The 14686-nt window shown below is 47.5% G+C and overlaps 1 protein-coding gene across 8 annotated transcripts in view; it reads right to left on the bottom strand.

Moving 5' to 3' along the window:
• Nucleotides 1-12934, bottom strand: part of TSNARE1 (t-SNARE domain containing 1) — a 688236-nt gene extending 675302 nt beyond the window's left edge. For 5 of the 8 annotated variants that reach the window (XM_043507269.1, XM_043507264.1, XM_043507267.1 and 2 more), the window contains exon 1: nt 12816-12934. The gene's annotated coding sequence lies outside the window, so the exon portion shown is untranslated. The remainder of the gene's footprint in view (nt 1-12815) is intronic. The other 3 variants (XM_043507259.1, XM_038393464.2, XM_043507256.1) reach the window with 3 other exon arrangements.
• Between the last annotated feature and the right edge of the window lie 1752 nt (nt 12935-14686).

Here is a 14686-nt window from a genome sequence, read left to right as displayed (position 1 = left end):
AAATTTTCCATGTTGGAACTTAGATGTCTGTCTCGGGCTGAACTGTTCCGGACAGTTGCAACAAAAATGATTCAGCTGTTTCTCAGAATGAGGTGGGGGAAAATATATGATCCTTGCAGTCCCTTTTAACCCTATGATTCTGTATTGTTTGCCCATTTTAAATTATTCTTACAGCTGTTTTGCTAAATTTTAGCACCTCCATGCTTTGGAGCAAGGATTTGCCCTGGTGTCAGGATTGTGCCTTTTGCCATATGCATGAAAATCAACCCAAATTTGTCAAAGTTATGAGCCTCTAAAAATCTCAGTTTGCACATACTGAATAGAAACTTGCTAGAGCTCAGCAGCTAAATTCTCAAATGATTCTGTCTGCAAAGAACTTGCTCCAAATCCCAGCTGAGCATGACACTCCCTGCAGTTGCTCCTCCCAGAAGCCAGGGTCAATGTGGCCCAGGGCATAGGAACAGAGCTGGGAGATTGAGCGCACAGAAGAGACAAACCCCTATCTAACAGTATTTTTTCTACAGGACAGACCTGCTCTAGGGATGAATCAGGGCTGTGTAACGAAGGAAACTATTTGTATGACCCCTGCCGCATTTATTGCGGAAGTTAAAAGGTGTGTACTGAATGATGCAGGGGATTGCTGCAAGAGAAAAGGATAATCTCATGGTTAAGGCAGTTGATCTTGTTAACTGCTGGAATTAGCCTACCTGCTTGACACCATGAAAGGTTTTCCTCCTTTCCCCCCCCTGCTGTTGGTGATGGCTTATCTTAAGTGATCACTCTCAATACAGTGTGTATGATAAACCCATTGTTTCATGTTCTCTGTGTGTGTGTATATAAATCTCTCCTCTGTTTTTTCCACTAAATGCATCCGATGAAGTGAGCTGTAGCTCACGAAAGCTTATGCTCTAATAAATTTGTTAGCCTCTAAGGTGCCACAAGTACTCCTTTTCTTTTTGCGAATACAGACTAACACGGCTGCTACTCTGAAACCTGTGATTATGCAAGGCACTGAATTTAGCCGTATAGAGTGGAAATCTGTCAACTTCATGAAAAAACTCGCACGGATACAGACAGACATCATCTTCCTCTCCAAATGCAAACAGATGGACATCATACCGAAAGGACTGAAGGTAAAAAATCCATTACAATCTACATACCACACAGACTATGCTGACAGCTTGTGCCACACACTCTCAAGGAAACTGCGGAACCACCTGATCAACATCCTCTACAGCAAACAGGGAAAGATTAAGAATGAGCTCTCAAAACTGGATACTCTCATAAAGAACCAACCTTCCACACAAACTTCCTCGTGGCTGGACTTTACAAAAACTAGACAAGCCATTTACAAAACACACTTTGATTCTCTACAAAAGAAAAAGGAAACTACTATATGCCACAAGGGGCCACAACAATGGTTCCCGTAATCCACCCAGCAATATTGTTAATCTATCCAACTATACTCTTAGCCCAGCAGAAGAATCTGTCCTATCTCGGGGCCTCTCCTTTTGCCCCTCCACCCCCACGAACATGATACAGTTCTGTGGTGACCTAGAATCCTATTTTCGACGTCTCAGACTCAAGGAATATTTCCAACACACCTCTGACCAACATATTAACCCACAGAGACCTTCCTGCCAACACTACAAAAAGAAGGATTCTGGGTGGACTCCTCCTGAAGGTCGAAACAGCAGCCTGGATTTCTACATAGACTGCTTCCGCCAACGTGCACGAGCTGAAATTGTGGAAAAGCAGCATCGCTTACCCCATAACCTCAGCCATGCAGAACACAATGCCATCCATAGCCTCAGAAACAACTCTGACATCATAATCAAAAAGGCTGACAAAGGAGGTGCTGTCGTCATCATGAATAGGTCGGAATATGAACAAGAGGCTACTAGGCAGCTCTCCAACACCACTTTCTACAAGCCATTACCCTCTGATCCCACTGAGAGTTACCAAAAGAAACTACAGCATTTGCTCAAGAAACTCCCTGAAAAAGCACAAGAACAAATCCGCACAGACACAACCCTGGAGCCCCGACCTGGGGTATTCTATCTGCTACCCAAGATCCATAAACCTGGAAATCCTGGACGCCCCATCATCTCAGGCATTGGCACCCTGACAGCAGGATTGTCTGGCTATGTAGACTCCCTCCTCAGGCCCTTCGTTACCAGCACTCCCAGCTATCTTCGAGACACCACCGATTTCCTGAGGAAACTACAGTCCATTGGTGATCTTCCTCAAAACACCATCCTAGCCACTATGGATGTAGAAGCCTCTACACCAGCACTCCACACAGAGATGGACTACAAGCCGTCAGGAACAGTATCCCCGATACTGTCACGGCTAACCTGGTGGCAGAACTTTGTGACTTTGTCCTGACCCATAACTATTTCACATTTGGTGACAATGTATACCTTCAAATCAGCGGCACTGCGACGGGTACCTGCATGGCCCCACAGTATGCCAACATTTTTATGGCTGACTTAGAACAACGCTTTCTCAGCTCTCGTCCCCTAATGCCCCTACTCTACTTGCGCTACACTGATGACATCTTCATCATCTGGACCCATGGAAAAGAAGCTCTTGAGGAATTCCACCATGATTTCAACAATTTCCATCCCACCATCAACCTCAGCCTGGATCAGTCCACACAAGAGATCCACTTCCTGGACACTACGGTGCTAATAAGCGATGGTCACATAAACACCACCCTATATCGGAAACCTACTGACCGCTATTCCTACCTACATGCCTCTAGCTTTCATCCAGATCATACCACTCGATCCATTGTCTACAGCCAAGCGCTACGATATAACCGCATTTGCTCCAACCCCTCAGACAGAGACAAACACCTACAAGATCTCTATCATGCATTCCTACAACTACAATACCCACCTGCTGAAGTGAAGAAACAGATTGACAGAGCCAGAAGAGTACCCAGAAGTCACCTACTACAGGACAGGCCCAACAAAGAAAACAACAGAACGCCACTAGCCATCACCTTCAGCCCCCAACTAAAACCTCTCCAACGCATCATCAAGGATCTACAACCTATCCTGAAGGACGAGCCATCGCTCTCTCAGATCTTGGGAGACAGATCAGTCCTTGCTTACAGACAGCCCCCCAATCTGAAGCAAATACTCACCAGCAACCACACACCACACAACAGAACCACTAACCCAGGAACCTATCTTTGCAACAAAGCCCGTTGCCAACTCTGTCCACATATCTATTCAGGGGATACCATCATAGGGCCTAATCACATCAGCCACACTATCAGAGGCTCGTTCACCTGCGCATCTACCAATGTGATATATGCCATTATGTGCCAGCAATGCCCCTCTGCCATGTACATTGGCCAAACTGGACAGTCTCTACGTAAAAGAATGAATGGACACAAATCAGACATCAAGAATTATAACATTCAAAAACCAGTTGGAGAACACTTCAATCTCTCTGGTCACTCGATCACAGACCTAAGAGTGGCTATCCTTCAACAAAAAAGCTTCAAAAACAGACTCGAACGAGAGACTGCTGAATTGGAATTAATTTGCAAACTGGATACAATTAACTTAGGCTTGAATAGAGACTGGGAATGGATGAGTCATTACACAAAGTAAAACTATTTCCCCATGGTATTTCTCCCTCCCACCCCACCCCCCACTGTTCCTCTGATATTCTTGTTAAATGCTGGAATTAGCCTACCTGCTTGTCACCATGAAAGGTTTTCCTCCTTTCCCCCCCCTGCTGTTGGTGATGGCTTATCTTAAGTGATCACTCTCCTTACAGTGTGTATGATAAACCCATTGTTTCATGTTCTCTGTGTGTGTGTGTGTGTGTGTGTGTGTGTGTGTATATAAATCTCTCCTGTTTTTTCCACCAAATGCATCCGATGAAGTGAGCTGTAGCTCACGAACGCTTATGCTCTAATAAATTTGTTAGTCTCCAAGGTGCCACAAGTACTCCTTTTCTTTTTGCGAATACAGACTAACACGGCTGCTACTCTGAAACCTGGAGAACTGGATTCCATCTCTGCTTCTGCCACAGAGCTCCTGTGTGATGCTGCGCAAGTCAAATCAAAATGTTCATAGGCAATCCCTGATTGCATGTTCTTCATTTTCTGGGTGCCCAATTTACTCCACTCACGTCTGGTTTGCTGAAGCGCAGAGTACTCCCAACTGTGGTCAATGGGAGTGTCATAAACACAAAGTGCTACATAATGCAAAGGACTGTGAAAAGTCAGGTCCTAGATGCCACAAACTGGACACCCAAAATTAGTTGGCATTTGACATTGATGTCTCTGTATTTCAGTTCCCCATCTGTAAATTGGGAATAACGTCACTGCTTTACCTCACAAAGGTACTGCAAAGATAAATTTGTGTAACATTTGTGAACTACTCAGATGCTACAGGGATGAGTGCCATAGATAAGTTTATGAGGAAATTAATGATTCCATATTCACAGCAGAGTTTGAAGAGCGTGCAGTAAAAGAAGCCCAGGGCCACACATTGAACAATGAAAACAAAACAAAAATACTATTCATTTAGTGCGCCCAATCCATCCTGAGCACTGAATGAGGCCAGTGTCCCGTAGGGAAAAAAATAATGTGATCATGTAATTACACACATACACACTACTCCCTGTGTTCAAAACATCCCTCTTCATCAATGTCAAGTGTCTTCACACGCCTCTTCAACATCCACCTATTTTACCTTGCTTTCAACCACGGATTTTCACTCTTGTGCTCTCTAATCTTTCCTTGTGTCCTAAGCAACGGGTGTAAATACAGAAATTGCACTGATTTTAGCTAAAGGTATAATGCTGCTGAATCAGTTCAATTAAATCAATGCAGCAACATCACAAGTTGAGTTACATGCATGCAACTTCTGTATGTAAACTAACCCTGAGTCTGAATTCTGAAGTATCAGAACTCCAGAGCACGACTTATATTTATGTTTTCCCTAACTTAATATTCTAGGGTTGCCTAACTGATTTTTAAAATCTTTGTAGTGGAGCCATGCCTTGTGCCATATACAGGCCTAAATAATGTGGGGAATGAGTGTAAAAGAAAATGAAAATGTTACACAGTAAAGAGCACAAAACACTTTACAGCTAATTAATTTGCACTTTTGAGAATTTATAAAGATAGCATGACAAAAAATACCCACATAAGCATTTGCTCAACAAGCACTAAAACAACATGACATTTCATATCCACGTATTTTTTAAGACTATACAGCTCTGCAATACGACAAATGTTGCATCTTAGGGCACATCTACACATTAAACACCGCACTGGTACAATGGTGCCGCTCTAGCACTTTAACGAAGATGCTCCAAGCCAACAGGAGAGAGCTCTCCCATCGGCTTATTTAATCCACCTCCCCGAGAGGCAGTAGCTATGTTGGCAGGAGAAACTCTCATGCGGACCCAACGCTGTCTATACGAGGTTAGGTCTATATAATTACTTTGCTCAGGGGCATAGGTGCTGGAACTGAGGAGGGAGGGGTGCTGCAGCAACCCCTTGCTTGAAGTGGTTTCCATTATATACAGGGCAATGGCTCTCAGCGCCCCCACTACAAAAATTGTTCCAGGATCCCTGCTCAGAGGTGTGGATTTGTCACACTCCTAGCGATGTATTATACTGATATTCATCTGCAGCGTAGACCAAACCTTAGGGCTGGTCTTCGCTACGGGGAGATCAACGCTGCTGCAATCAATTTAGCAGGGTCGATTTAGTGGGTCTAGTGAAGACCTGCCAAATCAAAGACAGAGCCTCTCCGGTCGACTCCAGTACTCTAGCTCTCTGAGAAGAGTAAGGTAAGTCGACCGGAGAGCGCCTTCCATCAATGAAGCACATTGAAGATACTAAGTCGACCTAAGCTACATCAACTCTAGCTACATTATTGACGTAGCTGGAGTAGCTTAATTTATATGGACTTACCCCGGTAGTGAAAATGCCCTTAGTTTGATACCCCACCCAAGAGGAAGTTGGAATAAACTTTGTAGTTTTATTTTGCACGCATCCCTCCCAGGCTTAACTATACAATTCATTTCCTAACTGCACTGGAGCTGTCATATTGGATCAAAGCAGTGATTCATATTAATATCCTATCTCTGACCACTGCCAATTCTAGATGCTTCAGTGGAAGGTGCAAGAATCCCCGGAGGAACAAGTTATGGAGTAACCCGTGTATAGGAAAAGTTTCTTCCTAACCCCCATCATTCTATGCTCATGCCCTGAAGGATAAAAGTTTATATCCTTCCCAGCAATCTTTTGATTAAATTGCACAGCAAGTGAGCAGTCAACACTAATAGCTACTGAGGATAAGCCCCACCACAACCAAAGTACAGTAGATTTAAAAACGTGCTCCTTACCAATTCAGACCCCAATCCTGCAAAACAAAGTCACAAATATGTGTAAATAAACACTCCAACTTCCTCAGCCTGTCTTTGACTATGCAATTTTATTGTCAGTAAAATATTTGTTACGAGCTAGCGGGCTGGAAATCAGAGTGAATGTAGAGAGGAGGATTTTTTTTTTTTTTTTTTTTAAAACAGCTCTTTGTCTTTCATTGAACTTTCCCAACAGCATCGTGCCAGATCACGAGAACCAGAGGATGAAATTTACTGTTAGTTTTACTATATAAGAAAGGGACAAGAAACATGCAAACAAGGGAAACCCACTCTTCCACTCTGCAAACAGTACAAGTAAATCAGATGTATTTAATTCTTTATAGTTTTATAATCTTGGGTATTATTAGCAATACAGGTAAAGAAAACTGTTAAGTGCAATTCTTATATTGATCCCTTTAGCAGAAGTAGAATGTTAATTAAAAATGCATAGCAATGTTTTTAAAATGCCAAAATTACTGATAATTTGGTGGAAATAGCTGTATGTTCGTTAGAGCTATTGTGTTCGGGGGGTCTTATTATATAATGATTAGGGGATAATACGTGGGGAAGCAGTGTGACCTCATGGACAGAGCATCAGACTGGGATTCAGGACACCTGCAACTCCCAGCTCTGCCACTGATCTGCTGGATGACCTTCATCAAGGTACTTCATTGCCCGGTGCCTCCATTTCCCCACCTGTAAAATGGGGATAATGATATTGACATCCTTTGCAATACTCTGAGATCTAAGAGCTGGTTATAATCATTAAGTAGCCACTGCAAAATCATCAATTTCTAATCTTCAAATCCATCCCAGCAATACTGAATATTCTGTTTTGCAATGTCAAGATAAATAGCTTAACCATTTTAAACATTTATTTTCTATTTTCGTATATTAAAAAGAAAACATTCAACAAGAGAAAACAGGTAGCATAACATGCTAAATTCCCTGTAAGTTGTGCAGCCACATGGCCGCACAGGCAGGGAGAGGCACCCCTCCCATGGCCTGGCCCAGCCCCACTGGAACTGCCATGGCCATGGAGAGGAGCCTCTCCCCTGGCCCGGACCAGCCCAGCCAGAGCTGCCATGACTGGGGAGAGGCGACTCTCACGCAGCCCCAAACTGCTGTGGCAAGAAAGGGCTGGGGGGAGTCTTCTCTCCCCGCCACAGCCCCGGGGCAGCCTGCATCCCAAATCCCTCATCCCCGGCCCCATCCCAGAGCCTGCACCCCCAGCCAGAGCCCTCACTCCCCCAAACCCCAACCCTCTACCCCAGCCCCCACCCACACTCCGAACCTCTTGACCGTGCCCCCACCACACGTCACTTCCATATTGGTGCACATAACAAAATTCATTCTGTACATGGATGTAAAAAATTAGAGAGAACAATGATAATATGTAATGTCACAACAGATACTGTCAAGTATTATAGTTTAGACACAAATATTAAGGCTTCAGTTCTGAAAAGCAGTTAAGCACATGCTAAACTTTACACACGTGCTTGAATCACAAGTTGAACGAAACAATCCACACATAATTGAAGTTTCCAGAGCCTGTGTAGGGTCCTGCAGTCATATGGGTCTGCAACTGTGAATCCCAACTCTGGATCAGAAACTTTATGAGCCAAACTCACCCTGATGCAGAATGGCTGCACAATGCTCTCCTTACCAACTAAAACCTTAATCCTATATAAACTAGATGAAGATAGTCTCCTGTGCCTGCCTGGAGCTCCCACTGCCACAGGCGCCTCTCCATACTGAACTCATTGTAAAATCAGAGCTCCAGGCAAATTAAAGTCTTAAATTAAGAGATTTGCGACTTAAGTGGTGCCAAGAGCCTCATGTGGACACACTGCACTGGGGTGAATTTCACACAAAATAAGAAGAAATATTCTATGATTTTTTTAAATCAGTCAAAAGTTTGTAGATTTACATATGCCCCTGCTGACAAATCCCTATGCATGAGAAATCAAGTGAAGTGATTCAGCTAGGTTCACTTCCCAAGCTAAGTGAAGCATAGAAAGTCAAAGATCAGAAAGGATTTAAAAAAAAAAGATTTTTATAGTTCTCTCTCTTTTAATCTATTCAATATCTTCATCAATGATTTAGATAATGGCATAGAGAGTACACTTATAAAGTTTGCAGATGATACCAAGCTGGGAGGGGTTGCAAGTGCTTTAGAGAGGATAGGATTATCATTCAAAATGAGCTGGACAAACTGGAGAAATGGTCTGAAGTAAATAGGATGAAATTCAGTAAGGACAAATGCAAAGTACTCCACTGGATGGACCACAAAATAGATCTTTCTGCCAATACCCACTGGCCGCTGGGGTACATTGGCCTGGGAATCAGGAAGCCACGGGTTCTACACTCACCTCCGTTAATTAGTGCCCTGCACAACATTTAGAACTGAGCAGGGCCTAGTACCCCACTGAAAGATTACACAAACTGGCAACAGAACACAGATCTCTGATACAGAAGTCCCAAGTCTGATGCATTTAGCTACTCTCACTCTCAGAAAGAATCTACCAAATCTACGTTCTTAGCAATGCCCATGCATTCTTAACACTCTCTCATTGTGTTAGGTAGCCTCCACTAGTAGCTTGATGACACAGGTTAACAGCCTACTGCTGCTGTCAGAATTTGGTTTTGCCTTTTTCTTTAAAATAAACCTTGTGTAAGTAACCATCATAATGCGTACACACAAAGGGGCAGAAATGAGGCAGCATGGGCATAAAGTCTGGCATCTTTTAACTTCTGAAAGCTTGATTTTGCAAACTTCACATTATGGTAACATAGATACATACAAAAAACTCTCTCTAGGAATGCTGCAAGTATGTGTTCTAAAGCGACTCATTTTTCAGGCTCTATTTCTACAACTGCTACCCACACAAAAAATCCCAGTGATGACTTCAGTGGGAGTTTGCCTACATAGGGACTGCAATAATGGATGCTATATAGATGCTAGTATGGATCTATCATCCTCCATTCAGCCTCTAACTTTACAGCCCATAACCTGGATTAAAGTTTTTGCAAGTATTTATCAATGGGTTCTGTTACAGCGATACCACCCATTGTTAAGAATGCCGATTCCAGAGCAGATACCCTCCTGTAAAATAGGGCCCCAATCCTGCAAACTGTTCTGCATGAACACACTTTTACACTAACACATAGCTTTACTTAAGTCAGTAGCATCTGCCTAAACACAAGAGTACCAGCTTGCAGACTCAGAGCTCAAAATTGTACATAATATTTATACAGCACCCAAAAATTTGCTACACACTTTGCAGAGCCAATAAGATGACTTATGCCCTACGATTTCATTTCACACATGACACTGAAGAGTGTAACATCAAGGGTTGCAGGGTTACAGCCGTGCTAAGATCACCTGGTTGCAGTTACGCTGGGCACAAGTCTCTGTGCTTCCATTAAAGCCACATTTGGGGTTTTCTTTACATTAACTCACTGCTTGTAGATGGCGTGGAAGAACTGAGTTTTTAGGAGGGAATGCTGAGAGACATTTATTGCTTGGTTAGCAGGCACAGGGAAGGCGTTCTGCATGTAGGTGTCATCACTGAAGAAACCAGAGCCAAGAGTGGGAAATGAAAAAGAGGACATCAAGGCTGGAGTCAGTCACTGAGCAGAGGAGAAATGCTACAAGACTAAAAGTCAGAGAGTAGGCTGGGGCTGAGTCATCATTAATCAACCCAATAAAAAGCTCAAGAGGGATAATATGCCACTCAATACCTTACTGCCCTCATGACTAAGAAAAATACCAGCTTAATTAAAAAGGTCGCTACCAGGGTAAATATATTTTTAAAGGATGAGTCTTACCTTTGTCACCACTACTAGTTGAAACGGGGGCGGGGGGACATTTAAAATCTAGCTTGCTTTTCAACATTTTGTCTTGATCACACAAACATTTACATCCCTACTTAACGTTACCCATGCAGGTGGTGACATAGTCACATGCTTAAAGTTAAGCACGTGCAAATACTGGGTTGTAAACACTGTAGGAGACTATTTGAAATTCAAACAACTGATTTTCAGTTGATGTTGTTTTTTGTAATTCTGAAACAGTAAAAATGGTTTCATAAAATATTTTTGATATATTTTATAAACCAAAAAGAAAAGGAGTACTTGTGGCACCTTAGAGACTAACAAATGTATTAGAGCATAAGCTTTTGTGAGCTACAGCATAAAGCTTATGCTCTAGTACATTTGTTAGTCTCTAAGGTGCCACAAGTACTCCTTTTCTTTTTGCGAATACAGACTAACACGGCTGCTACTCTGAAACCTTTATAAACCAAGACACAGCTCGACCTAAATTTCCTGACAGCATCCCTTTAAATGTTTGATTTTGGTTGATATTTATACTATGAACCTAGTTTCATGTGCATTTATAAAGACATTTAGCTCTTTGGAAATTTAAAAATATACAGAAAAACCCTGCTCTATATCACTCAAGCGCTGTGTGGAAAGTGATGCTTTCTAAATCTGAAAAAAGTTGCAAGAAGTTTTGCTTGCATTATTGGATTCTGATAGAGGTGTTGCTAGTAACACCTTCCTAGAGGTGATAAATGCCATTTTAAAAACATGCCATGTAATACCACATAGTAGTCACCAAGAAAACAATCACCATATCATATCCACAAGTGACATAAGTGAGCAAAACCTTTTATTTAACAATGGTCAGAACTGACTATCATCCAAGGTTGCTATATCAGAGAGGTTATGCATTATCCAAGTTTCACTGTTTTCATTAAAAAAAGCCTTAGGAAACAGCTTCACAGTGACATTTCCAGCTAGAGGGGGAAAATGTATCCATCTACTTAGGTGTACCACGAGTATGTTTCCCCCGAGCCATTTGAAAACAAAATCCTGTGGTTGCTATGCATGAAACACTCTGATCTGGAAGGACACAGGGGAAGGGGAGTTCAGGTAACTGCCACCTTGCAAAAGACACACTCTCTGCAGATGCACCCCAGGAGCAGTTGAGAGGAGAGCTCAGCTGTGACATCTGCAGGCAGTTCTCTGGAGGGAGCACTCTAAGAGGAGACATGGATAAAACTGACATCTATGCCCCTCCCACTCCCTGTGGGGCACCCCCAAGAGAGATGGGAGAGCTCAAACTGCTGGTATTCATTCGCACACCCTCAGTGAAATGCCTCAGGGGGAGGCACATGAATGGGTCTGCAAAGGTCAAGCTAGTGAGCCATGTCTCTCCCCCTCACTACGTGGGGACCAACAGGGGGAAGATGAAGGGAAGCACCAGACCCCAGACTCTCCTACTGGACAGGTGTCCCAGAGGGAGCTCAGGTCCCTAATACCTGCACCCTCCTCATCTGCAGAAGGCTCCCTAGAGAGACCAGGCTCGGGTACTGGAGAAATACACAGATACCCTTAAAAACAATGAGGCATTCTGCCCGCAAAGACGAGAAATGACAACCATGCCCACGACCCAATCCATATACCTCTCCGACCATGGGGACACATCCCCCACCCCAGGCCTCCAGCCACACACCCTTCTCTCTGCATGGGGACGCCCCACCAGGTCCTCAACCTATACACCTCCTTCTCCCCAGGGGGACCCAGAGGTACCAGACCCACACCCACCTATCTCTCCCAGTGACCCCGCAGGCCCTGACCCCCATACACCCCTTCTCTCCCCAGGGGGCACCAACTGAGCCCTGACCCACACATACACCCCCCTTCTCTACCCCAGGGGACGACCCCCCGGCCCTGACCCCACATACACAACCTCTTCTCTCCCCACCCCCCCCCCCACCCCCCCCTCCCCAGGGGGACCCCACAGGCCCTGACCCACACCCCCCTTTTCTCCCAGGGGGACCCCGGAGGCCCCCAACCCAACACCCCCTTTTCTCCCCAGGGGGACCCCGGAGGCCCTGACCCCCCCATACACACCCCCCTTCTCTCCCCAGGGGGACCCCGCAGGCCCTGACCCACACATACACCCCCCTTCTCTCCCCAGGGGGACCCCAGAGGCCCTGACCCACACCCCCCCTTTTCTCCCCAGGGGGACCCCGGAGGCCCTGACCCCCACATACACACCCTCTTCTCTCCCCAGGGGGACCCCACAGGCCCTGACCCACACCCCCCCTTTTCTCCCCAGGGGGACCCCGGAGGCCCTAACCCACACCCCCCCTTTTCTCCCCAGGGGGACCCCGGAGGCCCTGACCCCCCCATACACACCCCCCTTCTCTCCCCAGGGGGACCCCACAGGCCCTGACCCACACAACCCCCATTGTTCTCTCCCCAGGGGGACGCCCAGGATCCCGACCCCCCCCCCACACCCTGCTCTCTCTGCAGGGAGCCCCCACAGATCCGCCGCCACCCGTCTGCAGGCGGGACCCCGCCCCGAGGCCGGACACCCCCCGCCGCCCGCAGCTCACCTGCAATTGTGCGGGCAGCGCCGGGGAAAACCCAAACATCACGTGACCCGCGCGACCGCCCCGCCCCGCCCAGCGGAGGCCGCCTCGCCAACTACACCTCCCAGCGAGCAGCGCGCGGGCAGGAAGGGGCGGGGCTTCCGCTGGGGGCCGCCCCGGGGCAAGGCCCAGCCCCGGCCGAGCCTGGCGCACCCCTCAGCCCCCGCCTCCTTCGAGTCCCGGCCCCGATCCTGGCCCCCGATCCTGGCTCCTCGTGCCCTGGTCCCGATCCTGGCCCCCATCCTGGCTCCTCGTGCCCTCGCCCCGATCCTGGCCCCCATCCTGGCTCCTCGTGCCCTGGTCCCGATCCTGGCCCCCATCCTGGCTCCTCGTGCCCTGGTCCCGATCCTGGCCCCCGATCCTGGCTCCTCGTGCCCTCGCCCCGATCCTGGCCCCCATCCTGGCTCCTCGTGCCCTGGTCCCGATCCTGGCCCCCGATCCTGGCTCCTCGTGCCCTCGCCCCGATCCTGGCCCCCATCCTGGCTCCTCGTGCCCTCACCCCGATCCTGGCCCCCATCCTGGCTCCTCATGCCCTCGCCCCGATCCTGGTCCCCATCCTGGCTCCTCGTGCCCTGGTCCCAATCCTGGCGCGGCTCCTCATCTTATCCCCCTTCTTGGCCCTGGTCCCAGTCCCGATCCCGAGTTCTCCTCCTCCCTGCTCCTCCCATACTTGGGCCTAGTCCCGATCCTGGCTCCTCATCCTCCCCCGGCATCCTGCCCTCTTCATCCCTGGGCCCTGGCTATCCCCTGGTCCCTTCTCCCCAAGCTCCTGGCCTGCTGGGCTCCCGTTACCCCCCAGCCACTCACCAAACACACACACAGGTTTATTGCTGTACCTGCTAGTTCCTCCCCTGGCCCCAGTCTTCTCCCCACCAGTCCTTGTGCTGCTGTTGCCCCACAGCCCTCCCAGATCATGGCAAGGACACTCTCTAGATCAGGGGTTCTCAAACTGGGGATCAGGACCCCCAGGAAGGTTATTACATGGGGGGGGTCACGAGCTGTCAGCCTCCACCCCAAACCCTGCTTCGCCTCCGGCATTTATAATGGTGTTCAATATATAAACAAGTGTTTTTAATATATGGGGGGGTCACTCTCAGAGGCTTGCTGTGTGAAAGGGGTCACCGGTACGATAGTTTGAGAACCACTGCTCTATCCCTAGTTAGTGAGGTTGGCACGTCAGCCTGCAAGTGCTGCTTGCAACCTGAACAGTAAACCCCAGACCTGTATTAGATTCTGTGAAACTCTTCAAAAAACAAGTGATGAGAAACAATTTCAAAAGGTTTTCATGTCATCAGGTGAAGGTAGGGTTGCCAGCGTCCTACTCACACAAAACAGAAGACTCTTACCCCACCCCCTGCCCCACCTCTTCTCTGAGGCCCCGCCCCTCGCTCACTCCATCTCCCCTCCCTCTGTCTCTAGCTCTCCCCCAACCCTCACTCACTCATTTTCACTGGGCTGGCTCAGGGACCTGGGGTGCGGGAGGGGCTGAGGGCTCTGGCTGGGGGTGCAGGCTCCAGGGTGGGGCCAGAAATGAGTTCAGAGTGTGGGAGGAGGCTCCAGGCTGAGGCAGTGGGTTGGGATGCGAGAGGTGGTGGTAGGTGCGGGCTCTGGGGTGGGGCCAGGATTGAGGGGCTTGGGGTGTACGAGGGTGCTCCAGGCTGGGACCGAGGGGTTCAGAGGGCGAGAGGGGAATCAGGGCTGGGGCAGAGGGTTGGGGCATGGGAGGGGAGTGAGGGCTTTGGCTGGGGGTGCGGGCTCTGGGGTGGGGCTGGGATCGAGGGGTTCGGAGGGTGGGAGGGGTATTGGGGCAGGGGGTTGGGGCCCAGGAGGGGGTC

The sequence above is a fragment of the Dermochelys coriacea genome, chromosome 2 (genome assembly GCF_009764565.3).
Source record: "Dermochelys coriacea isolate rDerCor1 chromosome 2, rDerCor1.pri.v4, whole genome shotgun sequence".
Classification (NCBI taxonomy): domain Eukaryota; kingdom Metazoa; phylum Chordata; order Testudines; family Dermochelyidae; genus Dermochelys; species Dermochelys coriacea.
Note: the sequence above shows the minus strand (reverse complement) of the source record. Positions and strands in the feature narration are given on the sequence as shown.